The sequence below is a fragment of the Strongylocentrotus purpuratus genome, unplaced genomic scaffold, assembly GCF_000002235.5.
Source record: "Strongylocentrotus purpuratus isolate Spur 01 unplaced genomic scaffold, Spur_5.0 spur5_scaffold_2, whole genome shotgun sequence".
NCBI classification, from domain to species: Eukaryota; Metazoa; Echinodermata; class Echinoidea; order Camarodonta; family Strongylocentrotidae; genus Strongylocentrotus; species Strongylocentrotus purpuratus.
Genome location: NW_022145605.1, coordinates 15,388,894 through 15,397,417, shown reverse-complemented (window position 1 = coordinate 15,397,417; position 8,524 = coordinate 15,388,894).

Here is an 8,524-nt window from a genome sequence, read left to right as displayed (position 1 = left end):
GATACACTTTTGAGGGAGGATTCCCCGGTTATTAGTGTGGATTTTGCACTCCAAAAATGATATAATCCCTTCTTATATGACTCTTAAAGATTGGATTTCAACTGCTGTCTATTTGGAGCGTTCCATTATGGAATGATAGCAGTATAAGAGCCGTAATTAGAAAGATATCACAATTATTAATCTGCACAGAATAAAGAAAGAAACTAGGAGGATTAGTCATCATCTTGATTTTGTAAAATGAATCACCGTCTAAAACACATAAATCGACAAGTGGGGCTCTTCCATTTAAAGAGATACCAGTTTAAGAGCTCAATTAAGAAGATGCATATCGTCTTTACATTATTTCTAAACAACAATGGTTTATTTGTCATCCTCATGATTTCATAATGAGACGAAATGAATCACCGCATAAAGCCAGGTGGAATGCCCGTATATGAAGGTTAGGATGTTTGAAGTAGCTTTTGTCCTATTAGCGTCATTGTCTCTGATGAACAAGGTCACACATAGAGTGACACACTCCAGGGACCCGTTTCACAAAGCATCTTTTCAATGGCAAATGACAAAAATCAGTGACAATTCTGCTGTTAACCAATCAGAAGCAAGGATTTCAGTAGCTTATAACAAAGACTGTCATTTGTCACTGATGACAAGTTTTGTGAAACGCCCCCCAGATAGCAGATTGAAGATCGGTGTACCATATCTTGGTATCCACCTGTCTAATTGGAGCACAAGATCACGTGACAAATCGTCCGCTTAGATCGAGAAGGGCGCTAAGCATTATACAATTACATGGAGTTACTGCTCTTTTTGCTCTCAGCAAAGGATATACGGACTGTTAGGTAAATGCAGTGTGTCCATATCTTCAGCAGTATCCACCTGTCTGATTGGAGCACAAGGTCACATGACAACTCGTCCGCTTGGAGCGATAAGGGCACTATTCAATATACATTTACGTGGAATTAATGCCCTTCTTGCTCTCAGCACAGGATCTACTGACTGTAGGTAGATGCGGTGTGTCCACATCTTCACCAGATAACGTTCAGTTCATAAATGATGCGGTTATGGGCAACGTTGTGTTTTTTCCAGTATCTTACATTTGCCTTTGCCTTTGCCTTTGCCTTTGTTCAGATAGCGAATGATGCTTGACTTGCTCCAGATGACCTTGTGACAATAATGTCTAGATTGGTGATGATGATAATAATGATAATGATGTTGATAGAGAAGAAGATGGACGTGATGAAGATGTAGATTTTAATGAACATGGAGATAATGTTTAATGATGGTATCATCACAATGGTTTGGCTCGTTTGCTTGTGGCATGACATTTTAGTTGTTACACGATGATTGTAATCTTGGGAAACGATCGAGAGGATTTTTTGAACGACTGTACTTTGAGCTACTAATCTAATCTCACGCATATTTAACACAGAAATCAGATATCTCGATGAATACCACTTTCTTCACATCTCTCTCACCCCTCCCCCGCTGTGCACCATCTAATAATCAACCAAAGCCGATCTTGAGACACCCATCCTTCCCATCTCATAACTTATACCCCCATTTTATAAGCACTTCAACAAAGCAGCGAGTCCTTACCCTTTTAAACCTCAATGCTCTTTCTCCTGAAAGCGAGAAGAAATTGCCACCTTTTCCTTTATCCTATTAGCGCCCTAGATGCGTCAAATAGAAGGAATCCAGCGCGTGAAATTTGGCTTCCTAAAGTGAAAACCCTGACTGAATTAAGAGCTACATTGACTCTTTCTTTTCATTTTTTCTTCTTCATGAAGTTGACCCCTCCCCCGCACCACCTATCACCTCACAGCCTTTTCTAAACACCCTAGCTATACGCTCAACGAACAGCCAACTTTTCTCCCAAATTCACTCCGGGTGGCGTATTCGAAAGAGCAACAGCCTCTCTCCCACACCCTTCTATTTCCCTTTCTCTCTCTCTCTCTCTCTCTCTCTCTCTCTCTCTCTCTTATTTAAGCCACTTCATGCTGATACTCTTCACACCTTTTCATCCACCTCTCACTTTCACTTTTTCTATATTTTTATAATTCAAGGGGAGAGAAAGAGAGAAAGAAGATTCAGACGGAATTCACACTATGCCAGGCACCATACCGGGTGCAGCCAATGCTAGCCAAACTATGAATGAAAAATATCGATCACATGAAAAAGGTGCGAGAAGGGTTCGTTACCATGGCAACTTTACTTTCTATCGGTCAAGCAAGGAACAAAGGAATGATATTTAAGTCATATTTCCAAAAGCTAAGAGTGGATATCAACAGCAATTCTTTATGTTTCGAAAGTACAACATACCCCGTTGCAAAAGTACAAAATAATCTATAGTGCAAACACATAATATATATTAAGAATGATTCAGTTTTAAAATGTGATATACCGTAATTTTCCATCTAGGTGAAGTGTTGTCAAAGTTATGAAGTCATGATATTGAAAGAAAGTCATGATTTACGGCAGTAAAATAATATAATTCTCTTTTCTTGTATTTCGATATAACTTGCTAATACAGAAGTATAAACCGGAAATGCTTAACCAGTCCTATTCCCACATAATGATATCTGCTATGTGTACAATGATTAGGAAATAATTGAACAACTGACCAGATGAAAAAAGAGAGAATGATACAATATAGATATAGACTTGTGTTTTGGCGCCGGAATGATTACCAAATTATTTCGCCAACAAGAGTAATACCATAATATAATAATTGTTTATCTAACATTGCATTTTGGGGAGCATTAGCTATTCAATTATAATAACAAACAAATACTCGAAGATCCATCACTAACTAAAATTAGTGTACGTAATTACGTCTTGGAAATATATTAACTTGGTATGGAGCGTCAGATTACAATTGTGGTTTTCAGGAAGAGGAAGCATTTGTATTAATAATATTTTGGAATTAAATCTATTTATGAGGAGATCGACGGGGCATTTTGGAGTTAATGAAGACATATCATCACCGAGACCTTTGCACGCGCTCATCAAATGAAAACCAAAGTCATTTGTAATGAAAATTGACCGCAGCGCGTGCCGAGGTTACGTCGAGTCCATTTCGGCCCATTAAATATTCGGCCCGGATGTCACAACAGATCAACAACCGACAAGACCCAAGAAAACAAGATTTTGTTCACCTAATTTCCCCTTAAAACCTCTACCACAAAGGGGAAAGCAGGAAGAAAAGTGATGTAAAGCAAAGAGATTGGAGCAATGCGAGCATCCCAGTTACTTCTTGTGGTTTAGTTAGGTTATTTACGCCAAAATTGGCGTATAGTTCGAGCGAACCAACTTACTCCTCTTCCTCTCTCTCAAAAAAAGAAGACACAAATTCGGTTCAATCGTACGAAATCGGTTGATAGGATGAAAGTGTTATTGATGGCGAGATTCAAGATGGCGGAAGATTTGTAGAGTGCATGAGTTGAGAGGGAAGGAGAAGATTTAGCCAGGGAAAGTGCAAAGACTTGGAGCCCCCGCTGTGAAATTTGGAGCCGAATTAACGACGACGACGCTGATTTATGAGAATGCACTTTTTATCTTCTTCTGCTCTGCTTCTGATACTTACTCTGGAGTGTATCAGTGGTATAGATTCATTCTTTTTATATTTTTGACTTTTCTCAAAGCATTCCTCAGCATTATTCTCCACATCAGTTAACACCCTTTTTCCAGGTCCCATATTTTCCAAATTTTCCTTTTACCTTTCAATTTAAAATTTGCTAGATATCTTTCGTTTCTACACTTTTCTGTCCTCATATTCATCTTTATTTCTCTACATATATATCCGACATCCCTTTTCTCCTTTCTACCCTCCTCTACATGTTAGTTTTTACTTTTATTCTTCTCCTACGTCTTGTTCTTTTTTCGATTCTTCTCCTTATTCCTCGTCCTTTCATTTCTTCCTTTTCGTCTCCTTCTCTCCCAATTTCTCATTTTAATGATATTACAATTGTGTTTATTAACCAACACTCAAATTAAACGGATACAATTATTGTTCGGAACATCTCGAGGTCCAACTCCTACAAAACCACAATTTAAATTCCCAATTCTTCTTCTATAATTCTTCCACGTGTTTCATTTCCTCCTCTTGCCCATGAACAATATCAAAACCCATTCCCTACACTACACTCCCAGGCAAATGTCTGTGAATAGTACATCGACCGATCACTGTATGTTGTGACTATATTGTGTCTATTGTCGAGCGTCGTTGTTGGAGCAAATTAGCCCTGTAGCCGCCAAGAAATCAAGAGTTGCTCGTGATTTCTTCAGTGGCCCTTGATGAATCAAAGAGCACCGCTCCTCCTATACACAACCATCGGTGCCAGGGATGATGATGATTCCCCGTTGCCAATGGCAACCAAGATTCGCGACAAACGGTGAAGATTGATGCGGTGGCACCGCGATGTTGAGCTGTCACAATCATGACAATTTGAAACAATGTTGGTGTTTTTTTCCCCTTCTCTTGCACTCTTTTTTCATCACTTGTACTATTTTCCCAATGATTACTTAAATTTCTTCGTTTACAAGATGTAAGGGTGTAAGAGCTTTCCGCTCTTTTGCCGCAAAATGTGAGCCTGGTAGCTCCAAGAAAGTGTTCCGACTGCAAGTGTGAGGGGAATATTAAGATAATATCACTGGTGCCCCCTCAATTTCATTCGCTATTTATACGCAAATGAGCGTAAACGGTACTGATTTTGTTAGTTTCTCCTATTTACGATTACTTTATATTTATATATGAGCATTTCATAATTCCCTGATATGATTATCATTTGCTTAGTTTTCTAATGGCTGTCCCAAACTTTCTTCCCCCTCTCTGTTTCTTTTTCGTAATTTGTCTCTGTATCTGTCTCTCTCTGTCTCTGTCTCTGTCTCTCTCTCTATCCTCTTCACCCAACATTATATTGGTGTATCAGTTAACATTAATACAAAAATTCCCTATTAATCTGAACGCGTCTTATGTTATGCATCACTACAATGACATAATCTATTTTCAACTTTGTTATTGTACCCAAAACAAACAGGAACTTAACTTAACTGTGGTATGAAATCATTGCATTTTTAACAGGTTGTAATATAAATATTGTGTTTTCAACAAGCACATACCAAGTTTTACAATCCCCACCCCATATCGCCCCATTTCTATACCGCCCTACCCTTTACCCATCTCCACCCCATCCCAACTCACTAGTTTATCTCAATGAACTACTGATAATGAGAGAAAGAGAGACAGATACAGAATGCGCATCCATGAATGAAGAAGCGCCAAGGGGCCGATATACTTTTTAGACGAGCTAAAATTCCTTCTAAACGTTTCTCTATGAAAATGCCTCCGAGGTAACTGTATTGAGCATGATTATTTGTGAAAAACTACCGAGGACGTTTTTGATCGAGGTACCAGACGAAAGACATTAAATGAAAACTTTACAAGACGTCGAAAAATCTGCAAAGTCAAAAGTGATGCTCTTGATATATCACAACTAAAGTGCATTCAACCAAAAGTGCAATGCACCTTTTCTTGTTTTGATACCTCTCAACGTAAAATCGCACTCGGTATAATAAATGGTTCTCTTTTTTGGTTACAAAATGGCAACTACTGTGGATCCGCAGCCTTATTTTCTCTCTTACCTAAGTGTGAGGATCAAATTAATGGGATGAAAAACACTGAACAGCCTGCAAAGTACGATGGCATCAAAGTAACAAGTGTTTTAATTTTAAGACGAAGGCAAGATATGTCTCTAAAACGTCTAAATTAATTGTCACGAGATAGCTGTTTGTTACGAAGTGACACTGGCCTTAAATTTGACAAATCATTTGCGCGCGCACGCTTCGATCGAGCGGCAAATGAGTATCGATCATTAGGGAACATCAGGGGAAAAGACACTGGTTGTAGAGTAAATATCCAATAAACTACATGACATGTAGATAACGTTGTTTAATTCCCGGGTTTGGTTGTAAGGAATACAATGAAAGACTGAGAGGGGTATTCAGTGTCTTGGAAAAATCTCGAGAGAATCGCATCAATTTAGCACCTGCCCAGATGCAGGAATCTCAGAGAGAACGCGATGGTGCAAACTGACGACAGAAAGGTTCGTTACAGAAACAAGTTGCCCTCTCTCTCTGGATCTCTTTCTTTCTCTTCTCTTTCCCTTGCCCTATTATTATGTCAAATTCCGATAAAACGTTATGTGAGAATACACATTTGGAACAGAAATGGGTTATTCGTAGTAGGTCCATGGTCTTATCCTGAGCTAGGTAGCCTGTTTGCCATAGTAAAATAATCTTTCATGTACTTGATATCATTATGTAGAAATCAACAACAAAAAGAGAGACATCTGTACATTTGCATCACGTGCATAACGCGTTTTTTCCCTTCAAATTTAAGAGAATAGCTTTGACTCTCACAGAAAATATTTATATCCCAATCCTGGTTCTAATGTTGGTTTCACTTTTCACATCTTCTTAATGTTTATATAATCATCCTTTCTGTCTTGATAATCATCTCTCTGCTTCCCTGTCTGCGTCTTGGTGAACCGCTAAGTCTTAATTGTTTTCCCCCATCATTTTCTGCCATGACAAATGGGATAAGTGTAACAATTTGATGTTGCAGATCCGGCTTCTACTTTAATGACCCCAGACAAGATTATATCACCGCTTGAACTGTCGCTGCTATTGACAAGAAGGTCTTTATACATCTTATACTTTAACATCATGAACATGGGCAGATAGAGTTAACGCTCTTCTAGCAGTCATCAGAGAGACGCGTTTCTTTCTGTATTGAGGATTTACATTCGCCCTCTTTTTTGTCTGATTTTTCTGTAACAATCTCCAAGATCACTTTGTCATAAAGAAGTAGGAATAGCGAGCATTAATTTTTAAATAAATGAATATCATAGAAACACAATTCATTTGAAAGAACTGTACATGTTTTGGAGTTAAAGTGAAACACAGTCCATAAACAAGAAAATTCTACAAAATTATCAGGAGATGCTATAGACTAGTTATCTTATCAAGCTATTTGTCAAAGATATATCATCCTTTGTTTTCATTCGACATGTCAAACGCCCTTATATGATCCAATTACACGTCATAAATGTCCCTCGATTTCGGAATAGTGTTTATTGTTTGTGCCGTTAACTCCACCATAAAGATACCGCGTCCAAACACGCATCGTTTGATGTTGAACGAGATTCTGTGAAGCACTAAAGTGAAGTTCAAATGCCTATCTTCACTTGGAAAAATCTTGTTATTGTTGACATTTACTAACCATCTACTTTCTGTCTTTCTCAGTTACCATTTGTGGTTAGCTTTATGTCTTATCGATTTGTCACGAAGAGAAGATTTGCAGAGATTAAAAAAACGCCGCATCTCTCCACCATTTTTCTTGGTTACTCCACAAAGAAGTGCACTTTTGAGAGCCATGCAATGTTTCGAGAAGTCCGGTGATGTTTCGTTTCCAAGAAGCACTATACAATGCGATATGCAATCAACCATGGATGGTTTAACCTAGAAGTCTTCAATCTAATAATTCTGTTTTTCTTGGGGATCCTGTAATAACCTAATAATATTTAGTGTCCATTCGTTAAAAAAGAAGAATATAGGGATTACAAGTATTTCAAAGATGTCTCACGTCTCAAAGACGTGCAAATGTTTCACTGACTCATCATGAAATGCATGATTGCTGACAGTTAAGACTTCTTTTACTATTTAACTAAATCTTTCTTGGATGTCCCCCAATTAATCCGTTAACAGAATAGAGCATTCATTTCATTCAGATCAATTCTGAATTCGGAGAATATGGATTACAAGGCTGGTTGTCCCAAATGAACCGTATCTTCTTTTTGTCAATACATATCATTGTTAGAACTCAGAAGGAGGGTCGCAATATAAACAGATCGATGTCACGATACTTTTGTTACGGTTTATCACAATCGATCGTTATCGAGTGAACAGTCTTCCCCTTTGTAGTTGAAAGGCAATTTATACAATTGTTTAATTAATTTTCAGGAATTGTGCGCAGTGAGTACTGGTTGAATTATGGTAACTACACACTGGGAAGAAATAGTGATAAATGATTAAACTGTTTTAAAGCAAGATGAGAGAGAGAGAGAGAGAGAGAGAGAGAGAGAGAGTGAGAGACGAAATAGCAACAAGATTTATTATTATAAAAGTCGGCAAGAAAGTGCCTCCGTTGACTTAAAGTTTCTCCATTCTGTTCTATGGAAGCAATCTGTCAATAGTTGGTGATATAGTGGGCACCCATATTTCCCCCTGTCTAAAAAAACAACTATTAACGTTGTAAAACCTCAACATAAAGATCATCTATACATAGTGATCACCTATATTGTCTCCCTTTAAAATGTATGTGCTGAATTCCTTGACAGTCCACATGCCTACATTGGCCGCTTTACATGCAGTTTCCCTCGACTGGCCTTTATAGTCAGTGTTCTCTATACTATTAGAGCATTTTATTGAAACCCCTTTTCCTTATATTCTCCAGTCTTCGTAGTCA